This window comes from Sarcophilus harrisii, chromosome 2 (assembly GCF_902635505.1).
Source record: "Sarcophilus harrisii chromosome 2, mSarHar1.11, whole genome shotgun sequence".
Taxonomy (NCBI): domain Eukaryota; kingdom Metazoa; phylum Chordata; class Mammalia; order Dasyuromorphia; family Dasyuridae; genus Sarcophilus; species Sarcophilus harrisii.
In genome coordinates, this window is record NC_045427.1 from 619,121,606 (window position 1) to 619,149,346 (window position 27,741).

The window sequence follows — 27,741 nt, forward strand, 5'->3', positions numbered from 1 at the left end:
GACAGAGAAAGAGACAAAGACAGAGAGGCAGAGGGAGAGAGATGGAGGGAGAGAGACAGAGAGAAGGGGGAGAGGGAAGGAGTGGTAAACAGGGAGACAGAGTGGGGAGGGAGGGAGAGAGAGACAGAGAGAGATGGAGAGAAGGAGACAGAGGAGAGGAGAGAGGGACAAAGGGGGAGGGAGGAGAGGAGAAAGAGAGAAGAAGGAAGAAGAATAAGAAAGACGAGGAAGAGAAAAAGGAGGAGGAGGAGGGAAGTAGAAGAGGAAGGAGAAAAGGAGGGAAATAGAAAGACGGAGGGAAAGAGAGAGGAAGACAAAAAGAGAAAAAGAGATGGGGCAGAGACAGAGAGAGGAGGTAAAAGGAGAGAATGTATGCAGAGCTTACTATAGGGATTTTGTTTCAAACGTGAGAGGAAGAAGGAGAATCCAGGGCTTTGGGGTCGGAATGCCTCCAGATCTGCCACTTACTAGATCTGTGACTTTGGACAAGTCACTGCCTGACACTGGGCCAAAGTGTCCTCATGTGTAAAATGAATAGGTCACACCTCCTGACAGAGAAGTAACAGAAGAAATTCCATATGGAAGAAAAAATAAATCCTTGCAAACTGAGTTTGTTTTTTTAATTTTAAACATTTCCAAATTGTTTTTATAGGAGGGACGAGACTAGATGGTTTCTAGAATCCCTCCCAGTTCTAACTGAGGACCTCAATGGGCCGTCCAGCCCCCTGCTCCAAGAGTCCCAAGTGAAGAAGCCCCCGTCCCTTTGGGAGCCTCATTCGTTGATACAGACCATCAGATAGTCCAGATCCGATGCCCAATATCGAGCCCCAATCCGGCACCCCCCCCCCCCAGCAGCCCAGCAGTTACACGAACGCAGCTTTTGTCTCGCTCGCATCTTTCTTTCTCCAGTTACTTGAAATGATTCTCATGTGGCCCATTTAAACATCATCTTGGGTAAATGTTTACTCCATGTTTTCAAAGTCTGCCTTGAAATGTGGTGGCCGGAAATGAACAGTAACCTCAAAAAGCAGCCTTCCCAGGGCAGAGCAGATAGCCAGACTATCACCTCCCTAGTACTGGAAAGTACACTTAGATTCATGCCATCAAAAACCACATCCATGTCGTTATTACTTCCACTATCTGCTTTGACTTGTTGGATCTTTTTCCTTTCCCAAGGTTGTTAAAGGGCAATGCTCAACTCCAAGTTATGAATCTAATATTAGAATTTCAGACACTATGCAAGGAGTGAATAAGTGAATGAATAAATGACAAATAAATGCCCTTCTCCTACCATCCATTCCTTTGGGCTAAGAGAATATATCTCTAGGAAACCCCTGTTAAATACAGATGTCCCAGGAAGGGATTATACAGTATATTGATCCCTTATCAATAACTGCCCTTTCCTTGCCAAATGATTTATCATATGAACACAATATGATCTAGAAAATAACAAGGGAGGTGAAGCGTAAGAAGTCTGGGGAGGCAAGAAGGGGCCAAGTAAAGAAGGACTCTAAATGTCAACAAGAGGATTTTGTATTTGACTGGAGGTAAGGAGAAGCCACTGGAGTTTACTGAGTAGAGGGCCACGTGGTCTGACCTGCGTATTGCAAAGATCCCTTTAGCAGATGGGTTGGAATTGGGGAAGCTCTATAGGGAAAGGGATGAACCCCAAAGCCCGTTGATTTTTCTCCTCAAATCCTCCCAGAGAAATACGGCTCTACGTCTTCTCTTTCCACTTCATATCCTATCCTTGTGGCAAATTAAACTCAGTGAATTCCACCCCCAAGCTCACCCACTGCAGAGCGGAAGGAAAAACTCATCAAGAACAGAGACTACTGAATTGTATCTCCAGCACCAATATGGCGACCTGCACATTTAGAGGGAAGTTAAACTTGGGATTTTACTGCTCTAAGGGAACTCCCAGTGAGAAGACACACCTTTTTTCAGCAGATCAGCAACGGCTCACCCTATTAGCCATGAGAACGTGGACAAGTCTTAATTTCCCTGGGACTGGAACCCAAGTTTTTCTGGCTCCAAGACCAACTCTCTGTACACTGTGCCATGCTGCTTCTTAGAGCTAATTCTTAATAACTGCTTGCTGAGTCAGAAGTAGTTTCTCTCCTAGGCACCTCTGAAAGGCTTGGGCCACAAGACAAGGTCTCTATAGTCTAAGTGGGGTGGTAGACTTGGAGAGACCTAAAAGGGGGAAGGGCTATAATAATCTCCTTTATAGGCCTGAGATTTAAAATGTTCAGTGAACTGTGAATGATTCAGCAAGGAGAAGATTAGAATGGACAGAGCACACCCCACCCCAATGCCATCTCTGTCTCTCACCTGCAACCAGGTGACAAACAGAAATAAATCACATGCAAGAAAGCAAATAGAAAAAAATGAAATTATTCTGCTTCAATCCACCAAAAAAAAAAAATCACACACGCACGCACACACGCACCCCAGATATCAGACATAATAATCTAGTAACAAGACTGGTTTTCTGACAGACAGGGCATGGCCTGCCAGGGGGCTATTTGTGAAGGAGACAACTCATTTGAACATATGAGTTCTCATATATTTGTTACCAAAACAGGCTCATGATTTTAGAATTCCACCCTCACACAGACCAAAGACCAATACAATTATAACAATAAAACAAACATTTGTTGAGTCTATGTGTTTTGTTACAGCAAAATGTGTTGTTTCTTAAATTCATTATAAAAAAGATTTAAAAACAATTTTTTAAAGAATCAAATGTATTGGTGCTAGTAAAAACATTATGCTTTCTCTTAGGAAGCTTCCATTCTAGAAGAACAATACTAATGATACTTGACATTTATACAGAACTTTAGATCACATAAATGATCTTGTTGGAGCCTGATAAGAAGCCTGGAAAATAGGAGGATGTTATCTCCATTTTACAGATAAGTAAACTGAGGTAAAAGGAAGTTAAGTTGACTTGCCAGAAGTCATATGCACAGAGAATTAGAATGTGAGTTGATCTGTTATTAAGTTTAAAGAGTTCGATTTTGCAGAAAAGACTAGATTCAGAGGCCCTAGTTTCAAATCTGGTCTCTGTTATTAAAGGTCACCTGTGTGACCTTGGGCAAATCAATCATTTAATCTCTTTAATTGTGAACTAAGTGAATGGGCTAAACCATCTTTAGAGTCAATTCCAGGTCCAAGAGTTATGGAGCCAATTTTTAAAAGGCAGGGGATGGGAGGGATGACTTCCGGATGGAATAGATCATGGAAGGCTTCAAAGAGTGCTGGCAACTGATCACAGCCTTGAAGAATAAAAACCCACCATCATAGAATGTCAGCACTGGAAGAGATTTGAGAAGGGATCTAACTCAATTTCCCCATTTTACAATTGAGGTAAGGCAATTTCCCAAGATCACAGAGCTGGGTGGTGACAAGGCTGGAACCAGAACTTCCAATGTGATCTTTCCATTCCACCTTCAGGTAATAAAAGCCCACAATGGCAAGAGAGAGAGAGAGAGAGAGAGAGAGAGAGAGAGAGAGAGAGAGAGAGAGAGAGAGAGAGAGAGACACAGAGAGAGACAGAGAAAAAAGATGAGAGACAAAAAGAGACAGAGAGAAACAGAGACACAGACACACAGAGAGAGACAGAGACAGAGATCAGCAACTTCTGGGAGAGGTTTAGGGGTGGGAGAAGAAGGAAGGAAAAGATTCCCACCCCCATTGCCATCCCCCCAAAGTTATCTAACAGAGCATGATGAAAAGGAAGTTACCTATTTCCCCTCCTTTAATGACATCCGGCTCTCCTTCCAGAAGGGAAATAATAAAGAATATTAAAAGCTACTTCCTTGTATTTGGTCAAGAATTGCTTGGGAAGAAAGAATGGGATCAGGGACTAGTCATTCTGAGGCTAGATCAGTTCCAGTGGATCTGAGGCAGTCATCATTAGCTGGTCTTAGAATATTTCCTCCAGAAGCTCTGGGTTCTCTACCTGGTTTGACTTGAACCTCCAGAGCAGGGGCTAAGGATAGAAACCCTTCCCTTCCCTCTACCACTAATACCACCAAATCCCTCCTCCCCAGGGGCTCAGAGATAGGAAGTATCTTTTCTCAGGGTCACACAGCAAGTCAAGGATAAAATTAGAAAAAGAATACAGCATCCTATCTCCAACCCCATACTTTGAGAGCTTCTTTTTGCTATGTTTGGATCATAATAATATATTACTCTAAGGTGCTTCTCCCATTTTTCGTCTTCACAACAATCCTGGGAGGTAGGTGCTATCCACATTTTACAGAAGAAGAAACTGAGGCAGGAGGAGGTTAAATGACTTGCCTAGGATTGTACAGCTAGTCATTTGAATTCAGGTCTATCCCAACTCCAGACCCAGCTCTCAAGCCCCAGCACCGCCCCCCCTACCCTCACCCCCAGCTGCTGACGCCAGGGACAGGGATGAAATTACAACAGGCAGGAACTGCTCTTGCTCTAAATGGAGTTAGCTTTACTGATTAAAGCGAATCACTAGGGACTAGTATCAATCCACAGAAATCAATACTGATAAGCGGCCATAGTAATCACATAGGCATGGGAGCCTGAGTGGCTGAGTCAGCACTGACAGACTCCGCGGTGAGGAGCCAGCCTGCTGCCCAGGTGTCCAAGGCCGGAAAGACCTAATCGCCAGCCCACTTCCTCCCGGACACCTCCTGTTCAAAAGCCGGATGCTGCAGAACCATTCCAGCCAGCCGCTGCTCCCTCTCCATTCATGACTGCTTCCTTGGCTGCCACCGCATCCTGCCTGACAAGGGACCACCGCAGAGTGGAGGAAAGCTGCTATTTCCTCCAGGGTTCCCTCCCAGGCATCCCCAGACCCACCCCAGGGTTATAAAGGAACAACCTTGATTATATCTTAGATCAACAGACTAAGTCTGAGACAACCCCCCTCGGTTCCTCCCTCTTCCTTCAAGTTTCCTCAGGCTCAGTCCAATCACCAATCCTATCCCTCCAGAGATAGACAGGGAGAGAGGAGACAGACAGAAAGAGAAAATGATAGAGAGGGAGACAGACAGACAGACAAAAACAGAAAAAAAGACAGAAACAGAGACAGGGAGGGAGGGAGAGAGAGAGAGGCAGAGAGAGACAGAGACACAGAGGCAGACACAGAGAGAGAGAAGGGAAGGAGGGAAGGATGAAGGAAGAAAAGAAGGGTGAAAGAAAAAGAGAGACAGAGACAGCGTGAAACAGAGACAACAGAGAGCGAAAGTGAAAAAGATAGAGACAGAGACAGACAAGCAGAAAGAGACAGAGACAGAGAGAGAGAAGGGAGGGAGGGAAGGAGGGAAGGATGAAGGAAGAAAAGAAGGGTAAGAGGGAAAGAGACAGAGATAGAGTGAAACAGAGACAGAGAGCGAAATAAAGAGAAAGGAGGGAAGAAGAAAAAGACAGACATACATTCAGAGACAGAGAGACAGATTATAGAGAATCCTTGATATAGATAATGCAGAAAATTAAATTTCATACTTTTAACATATGAAAATTAAATTTCATATCTTAAAAGTGCTATATAAATATCATATATAATTATTGTTATTATTAAGGAATAGGTACTAGACCTGGGATTTCATTAATATAGGTAACTCTCGGATGAAAAAACCCCCTCTCCAGTACACATGTACTTTCTCTGCTTCTGTAACCTTTGGGTTGGTTGCTTAGGGTTAACTGAGAAGTTAAGTCATTTACCAATACAGGCAGCATGTAGCAGAGACAGGTCTTGAACCCAGGTCTTCTTAATTCTAAAACTAATTCTCTCTCTACTTATACCATGCTACCTCTGTATTATTATCATCTTTCTCATCCATATATCCATCCGCCTACCGGTCTACCCATCCATCCATCCATCCATCCCTTCTTCCCTCCTTATCATCCCAGTAGAAGCCTTTGTCATCTCACCTATTTTATTCCTCATTGCTCTCCCCACCTCCATGTTCTTTCTCCACACTCTGAGTCACCCTACACATGCTGTTAGATTAATCTTCCTAATAATATACAGTTCTGTTTTCCAAATGCCCCTTTTATGAATGGTGTTCTGCTTTGCACATTAAGGCCCAGGGCACTACAGGACCTCACCCCTGACATCCATGGTTACTCAGAAGAACTCTGGCCTGCCATTTCACACTGGGAAAAAAACAAGTGGATGAAGAATGAATGTTCTTTAGAAATATGACTTACAGTTAGACAGGAAATCCATTGAATCAGGCCATTGGGATCTGTATTTTGGATGGATATGGCACACAGATTGTAAGCTAGGCCCGGAATTAAGTAGGAAAAGGGGAACAAAACTGTATTTAAAAAAAAACCGGGCCTAACTTTCAGAAATTAAAGTGCTTTTTAATTCAAAACCGTATCTTTTAAACAAAACACTTATTTTCATATCACTGTGAATCATGGCACAGCCGAATCTCAGTTGACCTAAAGATCCTTGGAAAGAAGCCTGGTTGGTATGAGTAGGCCATACATGCTACTGTAAGCCATGTTTAAAACATATGATGGAGGTCATGGAACTCTAGGAAAAAATATGGACATGTAGCAGAAGAGGAGGGATCCCAAGGGAACAATTAGAATGAGCCACAGGTAGCCTCAAAATGAGAGCTAAGCTATGAGAAGTAACAGGGCAGCACGGGCCTCGGTCTCCCAGCTAAGCTGCCAGCCCATACGCTTCATCCAGAGTGGTCCCTCTAACCAGATTACCGAGAGCTGGAGGAGAAACATGAGGTAAGGGAGGAGAGGGAAAGCAGAAATGGGCAGCACAGAGAGGGCAGGAAGAGCTGCTGGCTCATGCTCTATGTCCAACAAAAAGCAGGGACAACGGGTAATCTCTCTACCCCCAAAACGGGCCCAGATCGTCTCCTTCCCTACCTCTGCCCCATTATCTAAAAACTGGTTGGCAGAGTGAGTGGCTGATAGGAGGCCCAGGTCCATGCCCCCTTATAGCTACTGCCCTTAACTGGAGAAGTCTTCATTCTAAATGTAAACTCACTAATCTGCCCTATGCCTCTAAGCAAGAAATGCCTTTTCTCCAGGTCACAGTGTCTGTATCTGCAATCGGAACAGGTTGGAGGATATTTGTAAAGTCTGTCTAGGTCCAGACTAGAAGTCCATGGTTCTATGAACTTGCAGCCACCGATGCCTTTGAAAGTTCAATCCAACAGATATGTTTGGAAGAATTGCACATATTTAACCTACATTGGATTACTTTCTGTCTAGGGAAGGAGGGGTGGTAGGGAGAAAAATTTAGAACACAAGATTTTGCAAGGAAGAATGTTGAAAACTATCTTTGCATGTGTTTTGAAAATAAAAAGATATTAATAAAAATAAAGTTAAAGGAAAAAAGAGAAAGAAAATAAATGAGTAAACAAGTTTTTGAGCTCTAAGAAATAAAAAAGAAAAAAAGCTCGATCCAATCACTCTCCCTGAAAGGGGAGGAAGAGGAAAATGCAAGAGCTACTAGGGCAGAGGAGGAGGATGGGAGCAGGGTAGAGAAGGGAGGAAAGGGAACAAGCCCTTATTAATAAGCCGGGCTATGTTCCAGGCGTGTGCAAAGTGCTTTATAAATATTGCTTCATCTGACAGAGGGATGGGTGACCGTTCTATGACAATTTATTGGAAACCTCCCCTCGCCTGAACTCACTTGACCTGGGCCATGTTGGCCAGATGTGCCCTTCCAGGTAGTTAACCTCTTCCAGGGATTCGGAGCCCATCTGGAGCCTGAGCTAACAAAAATGAAGTCCTCTAAGCCCTAGAAAGGCTCCCCAGCTTAATCCCACTCAACCCAGCCACTCCATTCCTTCCTGCACTTCTACTCCTGACCCCTCCCTCCCAGAATGCAGCTAGTACCACAGAACCGAAATTAGTACTCTATTGGTCTGAAAATAGGCCACACTTTTCCCCCCCAAATATGGCTTATATAAAACCCAACTGCAGCCTATATTTGGAGTTATTTCTCAGTGTGTGCTTATGTATTTTTTTTCTTTCAAAAGAATCTCATTTTAGAGGTACAGCATATATCCTGGATGTCCCAAATTGGGCAAAAGAGTACAAATTAAGCCTCTTAATGGGTATGTTCTCCATGTCCACATGCATGTCCTTTCTCTTCCATTTAAATAATATGGGAGATCAAGGAGTTTCCTCCTCTATCAAATTAGGGCTTCTGAAAAGAGAGCTGTCTGACTCCCACAGAGCCAGGCTTCCCACAGCTGCTGAAATCTGGGAACATTTTCCTTCCATTCTCTCCCACCAATATCCTTCCACATCCCAGCACCTCATCTGGCCACCATAAGCTATTATCAGTAATGTGACTTTTAGGTAGGTCCACGAGGAGTCTCCCAGCCCAGTTAGATGGATATCTGTGATAGAGTGCTGGGTCTGGAGTCAGGAAACTCTGGATTCAAATCCAACCTCAGACATATTAGCTGGGTGACCTTGGGCAAGCCACTTAACCCTGTTTCCCTCAGTTTTCTCATCTGTAAATGACTGGAGAAGGAATGGAAAACCACTCCAGTTGTTAAATTTACAGCATGAACATTTAAATTTCAGAAATCAGCAATGCTACAAAACAGGGTTTGACAGTTGTTGTTTCTGTAATATTGTCTAGATTTAATAACGAGATGGAGAAATGTTAATAATTCAGATTAAACTTAAAAGGGTTTTATGGGTGCAATTCCCCACCACCACCAGAAGCTGGTTGTTAAACATTTTACCAACACGCTCCTAGTTAGATTTCCTAAAATGGAATGAAAAACAATGAGTTCTGCCTTCCTGAAAGACTTCGCAGTAGGTTGAGATATGATGAAGAGAGCATCCTTGTTTTGGCTACACATTGAACGACATGGCCTCTAAGATCTTTTCCATCTAGGAGGTTCTGTGATTCCTTGTCAAGGTTGGTAAGATTTATCAGCAAAACTCTATGACCCAGTTAACTACTGCAGTGATTGGGAATCACTCCTGCCAGAGTCTCAGGGGACCGAGAGTTTTGTGCAGTAAGGAGGAGACATACTTCCAAAGAACACAGATTTTCACAGATTTCTGAGTAGGAAGGGACTTTAAAGATCTTTGTGCAACGTCCCATCAGAAAAAACTTCTTAAAAGCACAAACTGTCTCTTCTCCCTTCTTCCTCCTCCCTACTACAGTGCAGCATTCGGTGGAAATGCATCTCCCTGAGGGCAAGGGATGGAAAAGGCTAAAGAGCATAGAATGTTGGAACACAGACACAAAAAATTAGCCCTGGAAGAGACGTTTGAACATAGAATGTTAAAATCCAGAATGTTAGAATGGGAAGAAACCTCAGGGATTATCAAGACCAACGCCCTTATGTTACAGCCCAGAGAGATTAAGATTCCCTACAGTCATACAATTAATATGAAGGAACACTCTTTTCTTTTTGCTTATATAAAAATCTGAGGCAGGTAGGTCATACATGAATAGAGTTCTAAAGCCAAAGTAAGGAGGACCTCAGTTCAAATCCTTCCTCAAATACTTACTAGCTATTCAACCTCTTTGACTCAGTTTCCACATCTGCATAATGGAATAATAATGACATCTCTAACAGATTTATAAGAATCAAATGAGATGACAGCTATAACTTGCCTTGAAAACTTACGTAAATGCTAGATAAGAATAATAATAATGAAATGAAATAGCCTCTTAGTTGCCAAGTCAGGATTAAGAACTAAGTTGCCATTTCTTAAGGGAATTCTATTCTGGGAGTTCTGGAGTTAGGCCCAGTAGGATCTCTTGGGGAAACCACAATTGTTGACTGTCTTCTCCAAGGGTGAATCAGCTCTGGCCCTTGGGTTTCCGGGGCCATCTTCCCAAAGCTGCTTTCAAGCTCTGGGATCCCATCTAATAAAATGAATCCATTTTCTCTTCCTCAGATGCTTTCTGGGTGAGTCAGGCTAAGAGCTTTATCTTCCACAAAGGCAATAAAAAAGGCCAGGGTGGAGCCAAGATTTTCCCAGCATCTTCCTTCAGCAGGCTTCCCTTCTCAGAATCCTCCTTAGAATAGCCAAGCAGGGTAGAAAGGAGGGAGACATGGTGGCTCAGTCCACTTACCTCCTTCCAACAGACCTATAAGCAATCCTCAGTTACCCACAGCCAAATGAAGCAGACCAGCATTAGAGAGGAATCCCAACAGCGGGAAATGTCAAGGTCAGAGCTAGCTGGCTCTGGGATGGATTAGATCATTTTTGCTGCAGAAGCTGATCTCTCCAATTATGTTTTGATGAAAGACTGAGAAATGAGTTTGCATTTTTTTAAATATATAGTAATTGCCATACTGCACAGCAGGCAAATTCTACAAGGGGCCTAATTCATACTCAGATTTGCCTTACTGGATGCTGACAGGTTTTACAAGTATTATGTGTAGGGGGGTTGATCAAGATAATTCCCCTCATTCATTTTATGGGCTTACCTGCTGTAAATTTTTTAGAACAAGAAGAAGAATATGAAGACCTCCTTTGGTATCTCCTGGGGGCTGGCCCTTCACTGATGGGGGCTGCCTTCAAGGTGCACTGTTAAGCTTGAGTTCTTGTGGGAGGAAACAGTTTTTTCCCGTTTATCCCTTTTACCTGGAGAGAGCCCTAAGAGGCTTTCTGTAGTCACACAGCAGAGGCAAACATGTTCACACACATCATCCATATGGAGAAACAGGGAGTCTAGACTTTGTAGTAGATTGTTAGGTGTGTGTCCAATGATAAAAAAGGGAAGCTAAGCCTTCAGCAGCTTCAAAAAGCTAAATGTCTGTCTGCCTCTGAAGGACTCTGAAGGTGGGCCCACTGGGATTCCCTGGGGAAACCACACTTGTTGGATAAAAGAGGGACTCAAACCCTGGAGCATTGCCTGTCTAGCAAGCCCAGGTAGTCCAAAACTAGAGGCAGCTCCAGATCCAGAACTGCTTACCAGAGAGGAAGAAGAATTCTGTCACTGTTGATGAGCTACCCTGAATCTTTTTATATGCTTTCTGCATTTGTTTATGGGCTTTTGCAAATCCTTTATGAGTCCTATCTGTAAAGGACTTTCATCTATAGGATGAAATTAACTGATGATGCTGGTTCATATATCTGTGGAAACCTAAATGAAAGCTATATGCTAAACTATCCCAGAATAATCCATGGGACAGACAGGGCATAACAAGTCAAGAGATGATACTAATTTGGGATCAGCCTCCAAGAATGGAACTCCAGAACCTGGGGGTACAAGTTACAAACCCAACTGATCTTACCTATGGTAGTATGAAGGTAACTGTAAGGTTACTATCATTACTCCCATTTTATAGATGAGGAAACTAATGTTAAGAAAAATCAAATTGTCATCACAAAGTGAATATTGTCCTGAATCTACATCCAGAGTTTTTTCCTCTACATGTTATCTCTCTGAACATTTGTTCCCAATAAAACTTGAGTTCCTTGTGGCTAAATCTGTTGAATTGAATCTGATATTGGGGAAGGAATACCAACAACTGGTGAATGTGATTGCTGACAAGTGTCACTGATTCTTGAAGAATTAGGGAGAATAGGAAAGGTATTGCAAGATTGTAGGAAAAAAAATCTTGCTCTGATTTTCAAAAATTGGAAGGTTAATACTCCAAAATAGAGGCCAATGGACTTAATGTCGATTCTTGGTGGAACTCTAGGCCACATTTTTCAAGCGCCGGTTTGTAAGTGGTTAGAAAGGGAGCCAGAGATCAATAGAATCCAGCATGGGTCCATCAAGAATAACCCATGCCAGATTAATCTCATTTCCTTTTTTGACAGTCATTAAATTGATCAGGGTAATTCCGTTGACACAGAGTGCCCGATTTCCACAATTCATCTGATGAGATTTTCACTGGATTTTTATGAGCAAAATGGAAAGTTATAGAGAGTTCTAATAATACAGTTTAATGAATTTAGAGTTTGTTGAATAACAATGACCAAACAGAGATGATTAATGGATGGATATCTCCTTGAAGGGATGAATCTGATACAGTGAAACAAGGCTCCATCCATGGCCCTTTTCTGTTCAACATTTTTATTAGTGACGTGGCAGAAGACTTAGATTGTAGTATAGTTATTTAATTTATAGAATCTTAAGTAATGCTGAGGAGGTCTGAAAACAGAATGGATGACATAATCTTCTAGAATCAGTGGGCTGGAACAAAGGGCCAAACCGGTCAGGTGAAATTTAATAGGGATAAACAAAAAATCCTACTTGAATTTCAAAAATCACCTGCACAAGGACAGAATGGGACAGATATGTGGAAGGGGAGTGCATTAACTTCAAGCTCAATGTAAATCAATAGCAATGAGATCCTTGACTGCTGAATCCAGAACAAGCAGAGTTATGGCCCTGCTGTATATAATCCACCCAAATGAGAATTCTTTTGAAGACTATGGTCTACATTGGTTGACACCCTGTAGGAAGGATATTGATGATAGGAATCAATCTAGATGAAGGAAACCAGGATAGAGAGAGAATTTAAATTTTTAAATAAAAGAATCAGCTGAAGGACCTGAGAGAGTTTACCTGGGAAAAGGGATGTTTACTTTGGGACATGATAAGTTTCTTCAGCATATGAATAGCAATCACATGGAAAAGGATTAATAATCATAAGAGCAATAGCTAACACTTATATGGTATTTACTCTGTGCAGGTGCTGTGTTAAGTGCTTTACAACTATCTTGTCATGTGCTGATTCTCACAACAAATCCAGGAAGTAGATGCTATTATTGTTCCCCATTCTATAGATGAGGAAACTGAGGTAAATAAGAGTTTACATGACTTGCCCAGCTTCACAGAGCTAGTTAAGTGTCTGAGGCTTAGACTTTAGATTAGATCTCTAATTGGCTCAAGAAAGGGATAGCCCCACTGTACTCTGACCTGGTATGGAGAATGTGTCCTATCCTGAATGTTACACTTTTAAAAAGCTATTGATAATCATGAGAATGCATAAAGGATGGCAATCAGGAAGGTGAAGGGATTGGAGTTCATGACATGAGGATCAGTTGAATGAATGAGAGCATAAGCCTGGGAAAGATATAAGGAGGAGATGATAGCTCTCTACAAGTATGTGAAGGATTGTCATATTTAAGAGGGAATAAATCTCTTCTGTTTGGGCCAGAAGGCAAATTGAGGAGTCAGGGGTAAAATCTGAAAAGTAGATTTCAGCTCAATAAAAGAAAAATCTCTCTAATAATAAAATTGGTTAAGGAAGTGGTTAAGGAAGTGAACAGTTTTCAGAGGAAGAAATCCAAGTAATCTATCTGTGGCCATATGAAAAAATGCACCAAATATTAAAAATTAGAGAATGCAAATAAAGCAATCCTAAGGTTCTACTTCATACCTTTCAGACTGATAAATGTGACAAAAACAAAGAAGTCTTGGGAAAACAAGTACATAGTGGAGCTGTAAATTGGTCCTACTGTTCTAAAAAATAATTTGTAACTATTACCAAAGAATTATTAAATTATGCACAGACTTTGCCTTAGCAAGACCACTACAAGGCCTACATTGCAAAGAGATTTTTTCCCAGGGGAAGGAGCTGAAACTTTCATGATGGACTCGTGTTGTTACAGTGGAGGGAGATCTTCCACTGATGTATCATGTGCATACTCAGGGTCCCCCCAGAAAGCACGGATGCTCTCCCAGTTCCTCATCTCTCCAGAGCAGGAAATTCAGGCCCCAGAATAGTAGAACTGAAGCAGTAGGCTAGTCTGAGCCTATCGCTCTACCTGGATATGACCCAGACCTTGGGGGAAGACACAGTCCCATCACATGGTGTGACTGGAGAAAACTTCCTACCCATCATATGATCTGACTAATCCTCACTGGACATAGGCCAGAATTCCCTGGATATCCTTCCCTTCCCACCCCACCCTGAAGGCAGTGCCCAAATGCAATCAGATACATCCTCAGCCCAGCTGTTCCCTGGGAGTTTAGACCAAGTCCAAGAAGGTACAGCCCTTCTGCTTACTTCCCCATCAAAGGCTACAGTGGGAGTACTTCCCTTTCCCCAAACCTAGAAAAACTCAAGGAATAAAACACTCATTAAGCAGATTCTGATCAATCCCAGACACTTGTTCACCTGTAAGGTATAGCCCCCTTGCCCTTGCTTCCACAACTTGATGATATGAACCTGAAAGGCACCTTACATCTCACCTGGTCCAACTGCCTTATTTTACAGATGTGGAAAGTGATCCCAGAAAAAAAGAAAGAATTTGTCCAACATTATACAACTAACAAATAGCAGAGCTGGAATCTGCATCTAGATTCTCTGATCCAACATGCAAACCTTTTTACACTCCTACATACTGCCTCTTCTCTCTCTCTCCATTCGGCTTCCCTTTGCTGGGACCCCAAGGGCAAAAACTATAAAGCACCTGAAAGGAGGAGGAGTGATGAATAAGGCCTCTGTGCACCAGCCCAGCAACTAGCCAACAGCCTAAACCACAGGGGTCTGGAGACAGATGGAGAGAAAATAGACCAATTGATGAAAATGGAAGTGGGAGGGGGCTGTGTGGAGTGGGAAGTGGAAGTCTGAAAAGCAGCAGAAACTTTTGCCCCAAGAGGCAGCTGTGGAGTAATGGCATAAGCAGAGCAGAAAGTCAGAACAGTTGGTTTCGAATCCCAGCTAGGACACATATGGGACCAATCTCGTGACCTCAGATTTCTCCTATAAAAAATAAGATTGTTGTTCTAGATGATCTCTGGGGACCTTTCCTTCTCTAATATCCTATTTTTCCTAGGAGGAAACCCAAGAGAAAAGCTTTTTTCGAGCTCCTGTGCTATTGGCAGATACCAATGGAACGTATGTATGGGCAATCTATGCATTATCTCATATTCTTGTTAGATGACTGGCCCATCTTGTTTCTAGTCATACATTTCTCTGATGACTTCTTTTATGTCATTTTCCCCAAGTCACTCCTCATGTACAAAATATTACAGGGTATTCAAGCCCACCGTGCATCCCAGTATTGCCCTTTGGGGGGACTCTCAACTTCAACCTTTCAGAGACTATGGGGTTTCTATGCCATGGGCCATTCAACATCACAGGAAAAAAAAATAGTGTTTAAAAAAATACATATGATACAAATAATTGTTTGTTGTGGTGGTGTAGGGGATAGAGTACCAGGTCTGGAGTTAGGAGGACTCATTTTTCCTGAGTTCAGATCTGACCACAGCACTTCCAATTTGGTATGATCCCTAGGCAAGTCACTTAACCCTGTCTGCCTCAGTTTGTTCATCTATAAAATAAGCTGGAAAAGGAAATGCCAAACCATTCTAGTATCTTTGCCAAGAAAAACCCCAGATGGGGCCATTGGGCATAATACAAATACCAGCTTAGCAGGATACAAAGATTATATTACCTGGACTCTTAGATCCTGTCCAATTCTAAAACTGTGATGCTGAGAAATGTGAGTTATTTCAAAATTATTTGTGTACACTTACCATTCCTGGTTCCAATAATCTGTACTCCCCTATAAGACTTCAAATACTTCCTTACTTTAAACATCTATGATTTCATTTCCACTGAATTCAGCCAGTCAACAAGCCAAAATCCCCCAAAAAGTAGATTTGTTTTTCAGCCCCCATTCACACTCCTCATGTCAGACACGCTCTTGTGTGTTTGCTCCAGGAGGATGCTAGCTATGGCATGTCCTAGGAGAGGAATGATTGATTTAAATCCTCTCTCCATTAACACAGGTTCTATGACTTTGTTTGTAGTTTCTTTGTAAGAGTTTCTGTGGCAAAAAATAAAAAAAATAAAAATCATTACCTGGTGTCCATACTGCTGGAGTTGACTTTATTTGAACTAGCTGGTCCTCTGATACTGGGCCCAGACTCAAAATCTTTCTGGCTTAGCAGGCCCAACTACACTGGGCATCTGTATCAGAGCTTTTGTTTTCTAGAAACCAGGGTAACCTCCTCACCAGGATAAAGCACTGAAGTAGTGGAGAAGGTGTCTGACATTGTGGATAGAGCACTGGACTTGGTAAGAAAGATTTGGATCCAAATCCCATCCCAGACATTTATTTGTTGTATGACCCTTATCATATAACTTAACTTCTCCACTTCAGGGTTCTCATCTATAAAATGAAGGAGCTGGGATAGATGGTCTAGAGTCTCTTCCAGCTCAAAATCTATGATTCGATGTTACAAATCCTGCTCTCTGAGTTTACAATCTAATTGGGAGATAAGCAAGCACATATCAGTAGATTATAAGGCAAATTATAAGCTAAAGAAAAGTCAACTCCAGTTGAAGAGTTAGAAGAAATTTAAATAAGAAGAGATCATGTTTATCTGGGGAAGGAGATGAAGGTGGAGAATCATAAAGGAAAATAAGAAAAAACTTCATGGCATCAGAATGAGATCTTGATGAAAGAAAGGAACTTGGATATGAATGTGTGTGTGTTGGGAGGGGAAGAATGGGGCACTTAAATACATATACACATATAGATTACAAATATATGCACGCTTTTATATATCTATATTTGTATTATATTTATTCAACTCTATATTATATAATATTATTATATCACAATATGTTTATATTTTATTTATTTAAATATAATTTAAAATACACATTTTACTATAAGAGATAATCATCAGATGTTACTCAGAGATCAGTCAAGTCCAGCCTAGTCCATCCCAGGGAGAAGGTTTAGATGTTAGTATTAATCATACATCCAAAGTTCCCATCTTGCTACACATATCCTGGGGCACAGGCAGCAGAGCTACTCCCAGTGTGAACCTGGACATGACATAAGGAAGTCATGTAAGCAAAGCACTGTTTTATAGAAATTACTTTGAAGTAACTAACTTCTAAAGAAGGGTTCCAAGAAGAGGCCTTGAATTAATGAAGACCCAATAGCACTCAACGGCATCCCTCAAATTCAAACAGTTAGTAAGACAAAATCTCAAAAAAGTAGATTTGTTTTTCAACCCTCAGTCATGTCTTCCTCTGCTAGCCCCTTTCCCTCCACCCCTGACAGAAACACCGTTGTAGGGTGTGGATTCTACATGTTTGTGCCAAGAGGATGCCAGCTAGGACATGTCCCATAAAGGTAGTGATCTCTCCTATCTAAGGCTTAATTTAATAAAGTTTAGCATAGGGATGGTCTCAAGGAGGTGGCTTTTTTCCCAGCCTCAGAAACTCAAGACCAATCTTTTAAATTGTGGAAAGTTTGCCATCTGCATTGGAGGGAGGACTCCCATTGATTTAATAGTGTCTTTCAAGTAAACAGGTAAGTCATACAATTATGTCAGACATCTTTCTTGAAGAGATCACTTAGTGTGTGTGTGTGGGGGGGGAAGTCTTCTATCCCAACACCAGAAGACAGGGTTCAAATACTAGCTTAAAGCTCCTCAATCTGGAACAAACAGCTCGCTGGAATGGAGACAGGGCTAGATTAGGAAGTTTTATTGTAATTCAGTCATGTCCAACTCCTTATGGCCCCATCTGGGGTTTTCTTAACAATCACTGCTAAAATTTTACATTTCCTTCTCCAGCTTATTTGACAGATTAGTAAACTGAGGCAAACGGGATTAGGTGACTTGCCAAGAGTCACACAGTGAAGTCTGTGGCCAGACTCCTTCAACTATGCACAATGGTGCCATTTAGGATTAGAAAATTGGTGGACTTCCAATTAAAGTCTCAACTCCTCCTCTTCCTAACTTTTTGACTTTGGGCAAATCACTTACTCTGTCTGGGTCTCAGATTTTCTAGATGACCAGATGACCACTAAGGTCCCTAACAACTCTAAATCTATGAGACTCAGTTTTCAGGAAGAACGGAGATGCAGAATAAAGAGTGCTGAATTTGGGAGTCCAAGATCAGACTTTAAATTCCTGATCCACCATTTATTCCCTGTGTAATTTTGGGATTGGGCAGCTAGGTGACACATAGATAGATCACCAAGTATGGAACCATGAAGACCTGAATTCTAATCCAGCCTCAAATATTTACTAGCTGTATGACCCTGGACAAGTCATATAACCCATTTGCCTCAGTTTCTTCATCTGTAAAATGAACCAGAATGGCAAACCACTCCAGTATCTTTGCCAAGAAAACTTCAGATGGGTCCACAGAGAATCAGAAATGACTGAAAAACATCTGAATGACAACAACAATCTTGGGCTCAAAGTCTTTCTGGGTTTCAGTGTTCACAACAGTAACATAAGGGGGTTTGTCTAATTCTAAATGACCTTTAAGGAATCTTCCAGCTCTAAATTCCAAGCCTATGATCTGTTAACACAAAGATCCAAATGCCTGCCCCGCCTGTCTCAGGGGATTATTGTGAAGATCGAAGAGGGCTTCATAAGCAAATGAGTTCTTATTATTGCTTACTTACTGATTTGCTTAGAGAACCAGCTGAGCACAGTGAGTGGCTAGAGACCTGGTTACACAGAGTCAGGAACACCTGATTTTAAGTCCAGTTTCAAACATATATTTAATAAGTGACTCTGGGAAAATCACGAGTTCTTAGTGCCTTTAGGAAACTTTCTAAGACTAAATTGCAGAATAGATCTTGATTTACAGCGGTCAAGGGAGATGATTCTGTGTTTCTTTTGCAACACTGCTAATACACATGTATAATTAATATCATATTGATTGCCTTCTCTAGGAGTGGAGAGAAACACAGGAAGAAGGGAAAGAATTTGTAACTCAAATTTTTCAAAAAATGAATGTTAATGATTCGTTTACATGCAAATGGGAAATATTTAATGAAACAAATTAAAACATTTTCTAATTCCCCCTCTTTTTTCAGACCTTGGTTTCTACTTCTGAAGGAGCCAGAATATATATGTTTTAACCTGGAAGTGGTCCACAGATGGATTTTAGAGATCCATGAATTAATATGGCGGGTGAAGGGGAGGAAATGACATCTTTATTTCAATGTCCTTAGTTTCCTTTCAAATCCATGCATTTTATTATCTGCATTTACAAACACGATTCTGAGGCGGGGTCTTTGTGCTTCCCCAGACTTTGCTAAATGAGTTTTGGGAACAAAGAATAAATTAAGATCTCCCCCCTTCCCCCAGATAGTCTCTAACATAACTTTTACCTCTGAATCTTATCCTATTCCATTTAGGGGAGCATTAGTTAATGAGGTTGGCTTATAGGTAAAATCTCATTCTAGTAATCAATCTAATAATCAATAGCTATTGAAATTTGGCTGTAGGTAAATAGTTATTAACAAGAGTGAATCAAAAATTAACTGTACCAGTTCATTACAAATCCCAGCCAGAGTGATTAAAGAAACTGGTCATTTCCACTTAGTGTCTCCTGTTTCCAAACCAGCCAACTCATTAACTTTCCCATCTTAGCCAAACTCATCATAATTTTCAAACCCATGACTGTCAGTTTTAGTGCGCATCTCTTTCTGTCTCCTCTACCCTCATAAGCAACCTCTGATTATAGTCTGCTTTCTCTCCTCCACAATTATCTGCTTCTCCCATACACATCCTCCCCTCCCTGCAGACCATTCTCCTCACCATCCCCTCACTTACACACTGATTTCCGTTTCTGTGCCTCAAGCTGGCCCACAAGCCCACATGTCCAGCTGCCCAGAATAACTCCAAAGGGAGATCCTGCTCCAAATCCTCCTCATCCTTTAAGACCCAGCTCCGGTCCCACCTCTCTCAGGAAGTCCTCCTGGTCTTTCTCGGAGTCCATGTGATCCCCCTTCTTCCCGCTCAACTCCTGGGGCACCCCGAGTCGGAACCACATAAATTATATACTCCACGTGTGAAATGGAACCCATGAGTTTAGGGGTCCAGGAGAAAAGGGGGCAGAGGGAATCTTCCCTCTTCTTAGGGATGCTTGGGGAATCTTGGGCAAATCGGAGGCGATGGTGTCGGGCAGACAGACCCTGTATCCCACTGTTGTTGAATCGAAATGTAGAAATGACTCAGAATCTCCTTACATTTGCCTACCGTATAATCATCAGCCCTATCATCGAGTAGGTACCTGTGTTTAGTGTGCGCCGGTGTGACTGGTGAGCCTCCTTCTGAGCTCTGGACAGTGTGCGCTTGTGTGTGTGAGTGTGAGTGTGAGTGTGTGTGTGTTTGGGGGGAGGGGGCCCGTCCCTGTGTCCCTGCCTGGCGATCTGTTCCTCCGTCCCGCCGGTCTGGGTGTACGTGGGCAGGGGGAGGAAGTCGGAACGCAGAGACACGGAGATGGGAAGCCCGGGCCAACTCCCCTCCCTTCTCCCGGACTAGAACAAAAGCTACAACTGCCCACTTCTCGTCTGGGGTCAGCTCCGTGCCCGGCCGGGCGGGCTCCCAGGCAGGGCGCGTTAGGGAACAAAAGCCGCCGCCGCCCCCACCCAGCTCCTCCGAACTTGCTCCCGCCCGGGCCGTTCCCTTCCCCCAGAACCTCCCCAGTTCAGGGCTCCCGCCTCCTCCCCGCCAGTCCCGGCCAGCGCCAACAAAAGCCTGCAGAGCACTTACCCTCCCTCTCCTCCTCCTCCTCCTCCCTCCTCCTAAGCAGCAGCAGCAGCAGCAGCAGCCCCGAGCCGCTCCCCGGAAGGGTCCCCCGGGGCCCAGGCGCGGTTCAGTCCAGCTGCACCCGCAGGGTGAGACCCCCTTGTCTACCGGGAGTCGGGAGAGGGAGCTGGAGCTGGGGAAGCCGCCGGCATCTTCGGCTGCCAGGCCGAGTCCTGGAAGTGGGGGGCCGATCCCGGACCGGCTGCGGTCAAGACATGAATGGAGGGATCGCCTTGGAGAGGGCTGGGCTGACTGGGCTGGGCCGGGCTGTGCTGACCTAGGAAACTGGGCTGCTGGCGGTCTCGGGCGGGCTCTCCCGGGGAGGGCGGGGAGAGCAGGGGCTCTGGAAGGGGTGGGGGACTGGGCTGCCACGGCTGGGGGGAAGTACCATATTAGTCAGAGTATGGGGCGCACTTTTCTCTTCCCCAATCCCATCCCCTTCACTTCCTCTCCCTCCCAGACACCATGTATAAAAGTGGAAAACTTTCTATAATCGGCGTGTTTTTCAATATAACATTTTGGGCTTTTTTTTCATTTCTTTCAATGAAATCTCTCTCTCTCTCTCTTTTTTTTTTTTTTTTTTTTTTTGAGGGGCCTATAATCAGATCAATACAGTATCTAGGACTCGGAAAGCCAGCTGGGAATGATGTCATCGTCAGCCCCCGCAGGCCCAAAAATAGAGTGGCCTGGAGGCTGGATTTTCCCTCCTGGCCGGAGCCCCCAAGCGTGGACACTCCCTGCCTGGGGGAGGAGATGGGCCCAGCCTGAAGTCCCCTGGGAAAAGGCTGAAAGCCTGGCCGGCCACCCCAACTTCAGGGTCTAGTCAAACTCCCGAAAGCTGCAGCACTGCTGGGCTGGGGGAAGGTGGAGGGGACTGCACCCTCTGTCTCAGCCCCAGCTCCAGCCTGAAGGGCTGGGGCACACCTGACCTTCGCTGCCCTTTGCCCTGCCTGGGGAAGAGACCTCCACTCTGCGTGTTCCGCCCCAAGAGCAGGACACACGCCGCCCCCACCCTCCCTCCGCCATCTGGTTTGGATAAACCTTACTGGCCCGCCTATAATCAAGGCTATAAATTTTTTTTTTAGCGTGAATCTATTTTTATTCCTTCGGGGGGGGGGGGCAGGGGGGCGGGGAGGGGAAAAGAGACAGCCTATGTTCAGACCAAGCTACTCTCTCCAGTTCTCGATTTTCTTATCTGTGGAACCAAAGTTTGTACCAGGTGACAAGCGGCAGCATAGAGAGCGTCAGAAGGGTTGGGTTTGAAATCCAGGTACCACCTGTGTGGTTTTGGGCAAGTCACTTCCTGACTGGCTTCTCAGTTTCCTTATTTCTCCAATGACTATTAAGCACCTAATAACAAACATTTTGGCAGACACTGGTACAAGAAGACAAATAAGGAAAGAGGCTTTCCTCAAAGAGCCTGAATTGTATGGATAGCTAGAAAGAAACAACTCTGGATACAAAATAATTTCTGGTAGAGATCAAAACTGGCTTCCTGTAGAGGATGGCACCTGAGTCCCAGGATTCCATGAGGGTGAGGGAGAGAGGAGCGAAGAAGGAACCGAAGGGAGGGATAGGGAAGTACAGAAATAGGGTACAGTATCTGTAGGGGAAGTAGGACATTTTGGCTCTCACATCTGAGAGAGAATAACAGTGATGAGTTCTAGACAGGAAAGCCAAAGCCAAGCAGTGGAGGGATTTTAACTCAAGTTCGAGAAAGAGGGCGTCATTTGAACTTCGTGAGCTGAGGATTGACATCTGTACTTTAGGAATATTAACTGGAACCTAGAGAAGACAATTTGCCAAGGGGAGGAACTTGATTCAAGATGGCTAATTAAGAGGATGCTGTCCAGGTGAGAGGTGATGAGAGCATGAGGGACCCAACCAAAGTAGTAGTGTCTGTGTGAATGGAGAAGTATTATGGAATAAGGATCAACAAAAAGGATCAAAATCAACAACTGATTGTATATGAAGGATGAAGGATAAAGAGCCCCAAGGTGGTGAACTCTGGGTGAGCAGAAAAGTTGTGATATCCTTATAGAGAAGAATGTGAAGAAGAAGAGAGGATTTGGGTCTGGGGAGAGAATGAGCTCTGTTTTAGACAGAGAAAGTTTGATATACTGTAGGGAGATCCAGTTGCAGATGCCCATTAATCAGTTTGTGATGCAGGGCTCTCGGGAAAGATTCTGGATTTAGGAAAATAGATCTGAGATTCATCCAATTAGAGATGATAGTTGAACCCATGGGAGCTGATGAGAACAACAAGAAAGTTGGTATAAGAAAAGGATTCTTAATGTTGTTTGTGTCATAGATCATTTATTTGTGTCTACTGAAACCTAGAGACTCCTCACAATAGGTTTTAAATGCAATAAATAAAACATATAAGAACATAATTATCTTGAAATACATTTATTAAAATGTTTTAAAAAGCAAAGTCCACTGACCCCAAGTTAGGGATTTCTGTTATAGAGAAAAGAGCCAAGAATTCATTCATATAATGAAAGCTTATATAATATGACCAGCTCTAAACTATGCCAAGAATTCATTCATATAATGAAAGCTTACATAATATGACCAGCTCTAAACTATCTCATCCTATTCAATATAACCTCAGGGTGACATACATGATTATAATAATTGCTGACATTCATACAGTGAAAGCTTGACTTTCCTCACAACAACCCTGTCCAGTACTGGTGTTGCTTGTATATTATGATTGTCCATTTGACTGATGAGGATAAGGAGGTTCAAGAATGGTAGAGTGATTTGTTCAGTTACACAAGTAATAAGTAGATTTCAAAGCCTTTTCCTGGGACCCTTGACTCCTAGTATAATGTTCTTTCCAATATACCAATTAATGTGAGTGAGAGTGAAAATTAGTCCTCTTGGCATTTGGAAACTGTTCTGACCTGTTGCACATCAGAGCCATGTTTCTCGTCCAGAGCTGGGTTCAATCGATCGAACAAGAACCATTTATTACGTTCTTATTATGTGCCAGACACTGTGCTAAACACTGAGGATAGATAGAAAAAGAAAAGGTTCTTACCATGTCCAAAGACTATATTCTTATGGGAGAAGCATCATATGTATACATTAGTACAAACATGATATATCCAGAGTAGATAAAACATGGCTTAAAGGAGGAAAGTTACATTTCAAGCAAGTTGAAGACAGCTAGAGAAGGTCTAGGAGAAAGCCATTGCATAGTCATGGAAAGGGGAGGTGAAGGATTGTGTTTGAAAAACAAGTTCGGCCAGTATGGAGGAACTGTAGACTTGGACAGGGTGGGGATGAGGGTGGAAGGTGTGTAAGGAGGCTGAAAAGATAAAGAAGGCCAGGTTGTGAAGAATGCAAAATGGCAAATAAAGTTTCTGCTGGGTCCCAGAGTCAACCAAAGAGAAGTCACTGGGGATGAGGTGGTTATCCCTTTGGCAGCTATGGGGAAGATGGACTGGAAGGAGGAGATCCCTAAAACAAGGAGAATTGGGAGGCTACTGCACTGATTGAAGTGACAGGTGATGAGGGTCTGAACTATAGATGACTGTGTGAAGACAGGGAAGAAATCTTCCAGACAAACTGTAAAAATAGAAAAATCAAAGTGTTCCATCCTAATTGGATGCATGAGGTGAATGAGAATAAGGAGTAAGCATCCCCTATATAAGCAAGTTTCTTCAAGAATGAAAACTCATACATAGGGAATTTTTGTATCTGCATCCCAGGCCTTCATAAATGCCTGCTGATTAATTAGTGGCTGAGGTGAGAAGTACTAATGATGTAAACAGATCTTTTAGAGAAAATGATGTAAATTGTGTCCTCTTTAAGCTTGAGGGGACCGGAAACTGCATTCCCCTTTGTGGAGGAAGGGTGTTCCTGAGCCTCAAACCCCTTTCCCAGACAACACCTTTCCAAAGTGGTCTCATTCAATTAGAGATCTTGGCCAGGGGCATAATCACCACCCTCTATTCAATTGGAGATTAGTTCCTCAAACTGCTTCCAGTTAGGCCCACCTGGATAAGGCCTCAGAAGGCTGATAAAAGATAGTTCTGAGCCCTAAATCTTTGCAATAGTCCTGACAGGACCTTGCCCACTAAGAAAGCTGTCTTCTTAGCAAGTTGTCATCTTAGTGTAAATAAACCCATTCTTTGAGGCTCAGGAACACCCATCCCCCCAAAAGAGGGATGCAATATCAGGGTCCCTCCCAAAAGATTAAAGGGAACACAATTATATCATTTCCCCCCAAAAGATCTCAGTTTACATCATTGGGACCTCTGCCCCATCTCACAAAGCTCCATCCATTGTCCTTCCATGGCCCCTGAAATTTCTTCATAATCATGATGATAGCCAATGAATCATCTTTCTGGGTTAAAAAAATGGTTTAATAATAAAAAATGACAATAAAATGCTTTTTTTTTTTTGAAATGCAACCATCACCATCAGGAGAACACTTGGATGATAATGCCATGTAGGTATCACTTGGCTCACAATGGCTCTGAAAGATTTAGTTATTTGACTAGGATCCCAAAGTGAATGTCTGAGCCAAGATGCTGATCCATGCCTCTTCATTCCCAAGTTAAGATACCCAGCCCAGAAGTCTAGGCCACCAGCCACACTGACTCCCCCACTTCTACTGGATAAGTCATTAACATCTCAGGGGTATGAGTGAGTTTGCCCTAATTGCAAACCTAAGGATGGAAGACTCCTCCAAGGCCATCTAATCCAACAGCCCTCATATTAAACATAAAGAAATGAAAGCTAATAGTACAGTGGATTGAGCATCAGCTCTGGAGTCAAGGGGGCCTGAATTCAAATTCAGCCTACTTGACATAATAATTATAACTATCCTAGGCAAGTCACTTAACCCCAATTGCCTCGCACACAAAAAATGGAAGGAAGTGACTTACTCCAAGTCAGATAGAAGCATGGGATGGAAGAGACCTGCAAGATTACCTACTCTCCCTGTCTCTTTACAGATGAGGAAATGGGGCTCATAGAAATAAGTTAGTCCAGATCTTACAGAAACTGTGATAAGTCATAAAGCTGGGACTTGAACCAGTCTTCTTACCCTAAATCCTGTCCTATTTCTAGGGTAATGAAGAGAACAGATTTATGGAAGACTATAATAGAAGATCCAGGACTGGGGAATTGAAGTTCATGGGCCCCATGGTAGAATTGGGTACTATGAAAAACACGAAGAAACAAAAAATGGATGTAGAAGGAATGGTGAATCTGAATCACAGAACTTGAGTTCAAATTCCAACTAGCTCTATTACTTACTACCTGTGCCAAATTGGTCAGGTCACTCCACATCCTTGGGCCTCAGTTTCCTTATCTATAAAATGGGTGAGCTGGATCAAATGGGCTCTTAGGTACCTTCCATTTTTAGATCAATGACTCTGAATGGGATGCGAAAAACAAACTTTATTGACTTCATAGGGAGATATAATCAATTTCCAATTTTAAAAAATGGAACACAATCAAAGACTGGGAAATAGAATGAGTATCATCAATGAGTATCATCAAAACATTGATGATCAGCATTATCAATGAAGATCATAACCTTTCTACATCTCAACCTGTGCAAATCTAACACATGTTCTTCCCAATCTCTCCAAAGACGATTTAGCAAATGCATGGGAGTCCTTTCTCTGACTTCCAATATTTCATGGATGAATGAATGAAAAAAAATGAACGAACACACATTTCTTAACCACTTAGTATTTGCTGTGTACTGTGTTAAGTGATGGGGATCAACTAGAAGGGCAATCCATGCTTTCAAGGAGCTCATATATAACTGACAAGACATTGAATATAGGTGAGTTCAGCTGCAAGACAGATGGAAAGGTTCCAAGGTACTGAGGGTGCCACAGAACCAGTGGCAAGGCCCAGGAGTTCTTAAGGTGCATTGAGCTATTTCCCCACAGTAGTGATCCATTACAATGGAGGGGGAGATATGAATAAGGGAATCTAGGTTCCCTCTGATAGGTCATTCTGCCTCTAGAAGGGGAAAGAGTAATTAGCATAAGGGCCTCTGGAATGGGAAAGAATGAGGGCAGTGGCTGGCATCCTGGAGGACTCCCTTGGAGTTATTGATAGGAAAGAAGAAAGAGCTCCTACTTTCCCTGAGCTCTAATGGGGACCCTCCTAATGACCCCTGATCGGGGACACATACTACTGAAACACCCAGGCTATCCTTTACTCTCTCTAGATGACCAGCCCCCCTCCTTTATCAATCACGTCTCTGATGATAGATTACTTCTAACCCAGAAATTATCATTAGCCATATGTTGTAGCTCATTTAAGTTCACCATGTGTCTTTTCATTGCCTCTCAGGCTGATTACAATTTGAGTATTCTGTGATTTGCAGCCCTATAGGGTCAAGGAGAGTTTGTTGATATTAAAAGACAGGGTCTTGCATGAGGGAGCAGCTTGTGATCATTGAAAGCACTACCCAATTCCCCATATACAGCCTAGATGGTTCCGTTCTTATTCTATTTTGCCCTCAACCCATTCCAACAACTGCTTAATATTTATGAGCTGATGGACCAATTTCAGGGGCTGCCCGTTGAACATATGTCATCTAGACAATAATTCTGCCTCATCCTCTTGCTCTTCCTATGAAGGTTGTTGTGCTGGCCTTTTTTGAACAGCCCCAGACTGCTCTGAGACAGAATACAATCAGCATAATGTCATAGGGGAAAAGGAATTTTAGGGAATCTCTCTTCCTTTTGGACTTTTGGCAGTAGATCCTTCATGAATGACCCAGAGAACACATCTTGGCAGGCACACCTCCACTTGTCTCCTGCTTCACCTGTGACTTCATCTCCCTGTACATCAGTTTCCTTCTCTGTAAAATAAGGTTATTGTACTGGTCCCTTCCCTATAAGCCTATCCCATTCAAAGACCTTTGAACAGTTATCTCCCTCATATATTGCTGAGATCATACAGGATTCCTCAATAAGAACAATATATGAGATATGAGAGACATCATTTTGTGGGGGAATAGTTTTTCAGGCTTGATTTTGTTCTAATAAATCAAATCATGTTTTTCAACCAACAAACAATGAACACAACAGGCTCGTGTGTTCCTGATACTATTTTTGCACTCTTTTAGGCAGTTGTGTGACCATGAAGATGTGAAATACTACAGAAAATCATCTGCAAAACATTACATAAAAGCTTTTCAGACTTTAGTTCAAGGCCAGACACTTCCCCTTTCCTCACTGCCCCCAGTTCTACCTTCCAAATTACCC

At 42.8% G+C, this 27,741-nt stretch overlaps 1 protein-coding gene and 1 long non-coding RNA gene across 5 annotated transcripts in view; one reads left to right on the forward strand and one right to left on the reverse strand.

Moving 5' to 3' along the window:
- Positions 1-27,741, reverse strand: part of CD276 (CD276 molecule) — an 82,008-nt gene that overhangs the window by 19,266 nt on the left and 35,001 nt on the right. The window contains exon 1 of one of the 4 annotated variants that reach the window (XM_031956644.1): positions 20,456-20,838. The exons of 1 other annotated variant lie outside the window; for it this stretch is intronic. The gene's annotated coding sequence lies outside the window, so the exon portion shown is untranslated. Of the gene's footprint in view, positions 1-20,455; positions 20,839-27,741 lie in introns of those variants that run through there. 2 more of the 4 variants (XM_031956642.1, XM_031956641.1) reach the window with 2 other exon arrangements.
- LOC116421958 lies at positions 20,504-21,582 on the forward strand. The gene is made up of 2 exons (XR_004232552.1): positions 20,504-20,580; positions 21,097-21,582. It is a non-coding gene; the product is annotated as an uncharacterized LOC116421958 (long non-coding RNA).